The sequence below is a fragment of the Triticum dicoccoides genome, chromosome 2B, assembly GCF_002162155.2.
Source record: "Triticum dicoccoides isolate Atlit2015 ecotype Zavitan chromosome 2B, WEW_v2.0, whole genome shotgun sequence".
Taxonomy (NCBI): domain Eukaryota; kingdom Viridiplantae; phylum Streptophyta; class Magnoliopsida; order Poales; family Poaceae; genus Triticum; species Triticum dicoccoides.
In genome coordinates this window covers 757,135,282-757,143,488 of record NC_041383.1, presented here as the reverse complement: position 1 = coordinate 757,143,488, position 8,207 = coordinate 757,135,282, and the positions used below count along the sequence as shown (strand labels likewise).

At 42.0% G+C, this 8,207-nt stretch overlaps 1 pseudogene; it reads left to right on the top strand.

Moving 5' to 3' along the window:
* Positions 1-7,092: 7,092 nt before the first annotated feature.
* Positions 7,093-8,207, top strand: part of LOC119361329 — a 21,576-nt pseudogene continuing 20,461 nt past the window's right edge.

Below are 8,207 nucleotides of genomic sequence, written 5' to 3'. Positions count from 1 at the left end.
ACTTGATCTGAAGTTCCCTGATCATCATCATTAACTTCCTCACTAATCGGTGTAGATGTCACACGAGCCGATTTCTGTGATGAACTACTTTCCAATAAGGGAGCAGGTACAGTTACCTCATCAAGTTCTACTTTCTTCCCACTCACTTTTTTCGAGAGAAACTCCTTCTCTAGAAAGGATCCATTTTAGCAACGAATATCTTGCCTTTTGGATCTATGATAGACGGTGTACCCAACAACTTCCTTTGGGTATTCTATGAAGACGCACTTCTCCGATTTAGGTTCGAGCTTATTAGGTTGAAACTTTTTCACATAAGCATCGCAGCCCCAAACTTTAACAAACGACAACTTTGGTTTCTTGCCAAACCACAGTTCATAAGCCGTCGTCTCAACGGATTTCGATGGTGCCCTATTTAAAGTGAATGCAGTTGTCTCTAATGCATAACCCCAAAACGATAGTGGTAAATCGGTAAGAGACATCATAGATTGCACTATATCCAATAAAGTACGGTTATGACGATCATACACACCATTAAGCTGTGGTGTTCCAGGTGGCATGAGTTTGTGAAACTATTCCACATTGTTTTAATTGAAGACCAAACTCGTAACTCAAATATTTGTCTCCGCGAACAAATCACAAAAACTTTATTTCCTTGTTACGATGATTCTCCACTTCACTCTGAAATTCTTTGAACTTTTCAAATGTTTTAGACGTGTGCTTCATTAAGTAGATATACTCATATCTTCTCAAATCATCTTGTGAAGGTCAGAAAATAACGATACCCACCACGAGCATCAATACTCATTGGACTGCATACATCGGTATGTATTATTTCCAACAAGTCACTAGCTCGTTCCATTGTTCCGGAGAACGGAGTTTTAGTCATCTTGCCCAAAAGACACGGTTCGCAAGTATCAAATGATTCATAACCAAGTGATTCCACAAATCCATCTTTATGGAGTTTATTCATGTGCTTTTACACCGATATGACCCAAACGGCAGTGCCACAAATAAGTTGCACTATCATTATCAATTTTGCATCTTTTGGCATCAATATTATGAATATGTGTATCATTACGATCGAGATCCAACAAACTATTTTCATTGGGTGTATGACCATCGAAGGTTTTATTCATATAAACAGAACAACACTTATTCTCTGACTTTAAATGAATAACCATTTTGCAATAAACATGATCAAATCATATTCATGCTCAACGCAAACGCTAAATAACATTTATTTAGGTTCAACACTAATCCCGAAAGTATAGGGAGTGTGCGATGATGATCGTATCAATCTTGGAATCACTTCCAACACACATTGTCACTTCACCCTCAACTAGTTTTTGTTTATTCTGTAACTCCTGTTTCGTGTTAGTAATATTAGCAATTGAACAAATATCAAATACTCAGGGGCTACTATAAACACTAGTAAGGTACACATCAATAACATGTATATCAAATATACCCTTGTTCAATTTGCCATCCTTCTTATCCACCAAATATTCAGGGCATTTTCGCTTCTAGTGGCCATTTCCTTTGCAGTATAATCACTCAGTTTCAGGCTTTGGTCCAGCTTTGGGCTTCTTCGCGGGAGTGGCAACTTGCTTGCCATTCTGCTTGAAGTTCTATTTCTTTCCCTTTGCCCTTTTCTTGAAACTAGTGGTCTTGTCAATCATCAACACTTGATGCTCTTTTCTTGATTTCTACCTTCGTCGATTTCAGCATCACGAAGAGCTCGGGAATCGTTTTCATCATCCCTTGCATTATAGTTCATCACGAAATTCTAGTAACTTGGTGATGGTGACTAGAGAACTCTGCCAATCACTATCTTATTTGAAAGATTAACTCCCACTTGATTCAAGCGATTGTAGTACTCAGACAATCTAAGTACTTGCTCACTACTTGAGCAATTCTCGTCCATCTTTTAGGCGAAGTATTTGTCAAAGGTCCCATACCTCTTGACATGGGCATGAGTATGAAATATCAATTTCATCTCATGGAACATCTCATATGTTCCGTGACGTTTCAAAAACGTTTTTGTAGTCCCGGTTCTAAGCCATAAAGCATGGTGCACAAAATTATCAAGTAGTCATCATATTGAGCTAGACAAATGTTCATAACGTCTGTATCTGCTCCTGCAATAGGTTTGTCACTTAGCGGTGTATCAAGGACATAATTCTTCTGTGCAGCAATGGGGATAAACCTCAGATCACGGACCAAGTCCGCATCATTGCGACTAACATTTTTCAACATAGTTTTCTCTAGGAACATATATAAAACATAGGGAAGCAACAACGCAAGATATTGATCTATAACAACATAGACATGCAAAATACTATCGGGACTAAGTTCATGATAAATTAAAGTTCAATTAATCATATTACTTAAGAACTCCCACTTAGATAGACATCACTCTAATCATCTAAGTGATCACGTGATCGAAACCAACTAAACCATAACCGATCATCATGTGAAATGGAGTAGTTTTCAATGGTGAACATCACTATGTTGATCATATCTACTATATGATTCACGCTCGACCTTTCGGTCTCAGTGTTTCGAGGCCATATCTGCATATGCTAGGCTTGTCAAGTTTAACCTGAGTATTCTGCGTGTGCAAAAACTGGCTTGCACCCGTTGTAGATGGACGTAGAGCTTATCACACCCGATCATCACGTGGTGTCTGGGCACGACGAACTTTGACAAGGTGCATACTTAGGGAGAATACTTTTATCTTGAAATTTAGCTAGTGAGAGATCATCTTATAATGCTACCGTCAATCAAACCAAGATAAGATGCATAAATTATAAACATCACATGCAATCAATATAAGTGATATGATATGGCCATCATCATCTTGTGCTTGTGATCTCCATCTCCGAAGCACCGTCATGATCTCCATCATCACCGGCGCGACACCTTGATCTCCATCGTAGCATCGTTGTCGTCTCGCCAATCTTATGCTTCTACGACTATCGCTACCGCTTAGTGATAAAGTAAAGCATTACAGGGCGATTGCATTGCATACAATAAAGCGACAACCATATGGCTCCTGCCAGTTGCCGATAACTCGGTTACAAAACATGATCATCTCATACAATAAAATTTAGCATCATGTCTTGACCATATCACATCACAGCATGCCCTGCAAAAACAAGTAAGACTTCCTCTACTTTGTTGTCGCAAATTTTACGTGGCTGCTACGGGCTGAGCAAGAACCGTTCTTACCTACGCATCAAAACCACAACGATAGTTTGTCAAGTTGGTGTTGTTTTAACCTTCGCAAGGACCGGGCGTAGCCACACTCGGTTCAACTAAAGTGAGAGTGACAGACACCCGCCGGTCACCTTTAAGCAACTAGTGCTTGTGGCGGTGAAACCAGTCTCGCGTAAGCGTACGCGTAATGTCGGTCCGGGCCGCTTCATCTCACAATATCGCTGAACCAAAGTATGACATGCTGGTAAGCAGTATGACTTATATCGTCCACAACTCACTTGTGTTCTACTCGTGCATATGACATCTACGCATAAAACCTGGCTCGGATGCCACTGTTGCGGAACGTAGTAATTTAAAAAAAATCATACGCACACGCAAGATCATGGTGATGCATAGCAACGAGAGGGGAGAGTGTTGTCTACATACCCTGGTAGACCGTAAGTGGAAGCGTTAGAACAACGCGGTTGATGTAGTCGTACGTCTTCACGGCCCGACCGATCAAGCACCAAAACTACGGCACCTCCGAGTTCTAGCACACGTTCAGCTCGATGACGTCCCTCGAACTCTGATCCAGCCGAGTGTCGAGGGAGAGTTCCGTCAACACGACGGCGTGGTGACGATCTTGATGTTCTACCGTCACAGGGCTTCGCCTAAGCACCGCTACAATATTATTGAGGAGGACTATGGTGGAGGGGGCACCGCACACGGCTAAGAGATCTCAAGGATCAACTATTGTTGTGCCTAGAGGTGCCCCCTGCCTCCGTATATAAAGGAGCAAGGGGGGAGGGGGCGGCCGGCCTAGAAGAGGGCGCGCCAAGGGGAGTCCTACTCCCATCGGGAGTAGGACCCCCTCCTTCCTTGTTGGAGTAGGAGAAGGGGAAAGAGGGGGAGAGGAAAAAGGAAAAAGGGGGCTGCGCCCCTTGTCCAATTCAGACCAGAGGGGGGGGAGCAGGCCTCCTTCCTTTTGGCCTCTCTCCTCTATTCCCGTATGGCCCAATAAGGCCCATATACTCCCCAGCGAATTCCCGTAACTCTCCGGTACTTCGAAAAATACCCGAATCACTTGGAACCTTTCCGAAGTCCTAATATAGTCGTCCAATATATCGATCTTTACGTCTCCACCATTTCGAGACTCCTCGTCATGTCCCCGATCTCATCCGGGACTCCGAACTCCTTCGGTACATCAAAACACATAAACTCATAATATAACTGTCATCGAAACCTTAAGCGTGCGGACCCTACGGGTTCGAGAACTATGTAGACATGACCGAGAAACGTCTCCGGTCAATAACCAATAGCGGAACCTGGATGCTCATATTGGCTCCCACATATTCTACGAAGATCTTTAACGGTTAGACCGCATTACAACATACGTTGTTCCCTTTGTCATCGGTATGTTACTTGCCCGAGATTCGATCGTCGTTATCTCAATACCTAGTTCAATCTCGTTACCGGCAAGTCTCTTTACTCATTCCGTAATACATCATCCCCCAACCAACTCATTAGTTGCAATGCTTGCAAGGCTTAAGTGATGTGTATTACCGAGAGGGCCCAGAGATGCCTCTCCGACAATCGGAGTGACAAATCCTAATCTCGAAATACGCCAACCCAACATGTACCTTCGGAGACACCTGTAGAGCACATTTATAATCACCCAGTTACGTTGTGATGTTTGGTAGCACACAAAGTGTTCCTCCGGTAAACGGGAGTTGCATAATCTCATAGTCATAGGAACATGTATAAGTCATGAAGAAAGCAGCAACAACATACTAAACGATCAAGTGCTAAGCTAACGGAATGGGTCAAGGCAATCACATCATTCTCCTAATGATGTGATCCCATTAATCAAATGACAACTCTTTGTCCATGGCTAGGAAACATAACCATCTTTTATTAATGAGCTAGTCAAGTAGAGGCATACTAGTGACACTCTGTTTGTCTATGTATTCACACATGTATTATGTTTCTGGTTAATACAATTCTAGCATGAATAATAAACATTTATCATGATATAAGGAAATAAATAATAACTTTATTATTGCCTCTAAGGCATATTTCCTTCAGCTGGTGGAGTGTGAAACACTGTCTGAGAGAAGTCATAAGTGTTTGCAGCTTCGTCATCATCATCGGAGAGTGTTTCACACTTATGACTTCTCTCACACAGTGTTTCACACTCCACATGAAGGCATCATAGTCATCCTCCGTCGATGCAGTACTCCTTAGTGTGGCGGGAGAGAATGGTGGGAGAAAATGGCGGCAAAGAAGATGGTGGGAAAGAAAATGGAGGGAAAAAGATTGCAGAAAAGTATTTTTTTTTACATGTATATAACGGTAATGGTTGTACAGGATTTATAAGGCACTTTTAAATATAAACTCCTATGAAGCTCAAAACAAGTTTTCTAGTAGGATAATACAAAAAAAATACTAAAAATAAAATAGCTACTGATAACCAAACAGAGACAAAAAGAATATGTCAGAAAACTAAAGAAAACAATTTAAAGCAATGAAAATTAAAATAAATAGTATAAAACCTATAAAACACTAAAACAGAACTGTTTTCATAAAAACCTAATTTTAAATAATTATAAAATTCACCAATTAATTACTACTGATAAACAAAGTCACAAAGAACCAGTAGCAAAAAGAACCATCTAAAAAGAATACTCCTACCTCAAATTATAGGCAATCTAGTGATTTGAGCAAATTCATTAAATTCAAATTCAAACTTTCAAATCTAGTCAAACTTGATATCTACAGAAACTTCATAAAATTTCTAATCTAATGCAAAATGAATCAAATTAAAATACTAAAAATTCTAATTGATATGAATTTTCTAAAACAGTAGAGCGGGTGTTGACCGAAGAGGGACTCTTTGGTCAACGGTTGGCCGAAATGTCCTTTTTGGCCAACATTTGGCCGAAAAGTCACTCTTTGGCCTACAGTAGGCCAAAGAGTCCCTCTTCGGCCAACAGAAGGCTGACGGGGTGATACTTTTGATTTTTCTGCATTAGGGTGTATAGTTTCCGAATTTGCTACAAAAATCATCATAGTTTCAAAAAAAATCGAGGCTGAGAGGTCCAGAGCCGGCGCCTAATTATTGAAAAAAAAAAGCTGGCCACGGACTGCATGCACCATGTGCGCTAGAGATAAGGCCACCGCCCGACAAAACGGTGGAAGAAATCCTGGGCTGCGAAGTCAGCGGATCTTGCTGGCCCACATGCAACAAAAATTGCTAACCGCACCAATACAGCAGATACACATGTTGAGAAAATTTTCAGCAGCGATCTACGTCCACCATGTAACTCTACACGGTTAAATCCCAAAATATTACACGCGTCCATAAGCTCTGAACCGAGAAGTCCCTTTCGAACAATTGGCTAAACCTGGATGCGTAATCTTTCCGAGATATAGTGGCTTGGGTATTCTCTTTACCGGAAAAAAAATATGCAGTCCTTTCATGAGCCTGGTAGTATCTCAAGAAGCATATGTGTCCCTGTCTCCATTGTTGGACTTGGACCCCATATGACGTCCTTATTAGAACTTGAAAAGTCCCGGCCGGCACCTGATGCCGGCTGCGACTAATGGGCCATCCACCGGGTCTAGAATGCATCAAAATATATCTCTTAAAACAATACTTCTTCCATCCGGAAATATTTATTACTAAAATGAATAAAAGGGAATGTATCTAGATGTATTCTAGTTTTAGATACATCCTTTTTTTGTCCATTTTGATGATAAGTATGTTCGGATGGAGGGAGTAGTATTTACTATGGAGGATGAATGATTGATGAAGACTCGGTGCAAGCTACTCCCTCCATTCTTAGTGTCAAAAAATGTCTTACATTATGAAACGGAGGAAGTAGTAAACTGACCATGTGTGCCAAGTTGTACTCCTTGTCTCGTATTCCTGGCATGTTCTTGTCTGTAGTTAGTAAGAAGAAGCTAGAGAAAGATAAAGGGAAGGCCTGCGGTACGGCAAAACCACTCACCATGGGTAGCTTCTTGCCATGGGGATTATTGTCTTCGATAGTACTTCCTCGTCCGGAAATACTTGTCATTGAAATGGATATATCTAGATGTATTTTAGTTCTAGATACATCTATTTTTATCCATTTTGATGACAAGTAATTCCGGACGGAGGGAGTACTATTTCTGTTGTTACAGTTCATGCTTCACTTGTCCTCTGGATGCTTCGTGGAGGAGAGGGTTGCACCTAACGGACATCCGGTCTTCCCTGATAAGAGCGCGCTCCCTTTGGGCACCTGATTCATGGGGGGAGGATGGTGATGACTGCTGCTCATGGGAGCGTGTGAAATGCAACAATACAACACAACGAGTGTCTCAACTCATTCTCTCGCGCATATTTGTGACTAACTCATGATCGTTGGTATTTAAACTTGACGGTGTTTTCTGCGTTACATGAGCTTGAGTACCTTGATCTATCATCCGAGTATCCCTGTTCGCTAGCCTTGGAAGGTACGTAGGTGCCCCAAATTCTCTTTCCTTTAGAACAATATATGTATATGCGATGACTTCTTATACTCGTTGTTGTACAAACAAAAACACCAGCAGGTTTACTTGGACTAGCCAAGCTTCGATATCTTGACCTCAGTGGTACTACATTTGGAGACGGTTTCCCAGAACTTATCGGGGAATTTGCTTCTCTGGAAGTTTTGGCTCTCAACGATAACGGCATGACCGGAGGTCTTCCAAGCACAGGTACAGATTTGTGCTTATAGATGCCTCTCTCTCCTGGGCTCTCGCGACGCCAAGGCAATGGCGGTTCCTAGGTTTGAGCGCTTCTCTGGGTATGCGATCGGATGGCTGATCCAATCTTCTCCCCTCCAAATCCAACTGATCTCCTGCTCGTCGCGGTCGCTTGTGGTTCCTGGGTTCTGAAGCTGTTCGGGGTGACAAAGGGGCTTTCTCTGCATCGCTACCCACCCTTGGCAGAGGCAGGATCTGGGCATATCCGGCACCGGCATGGC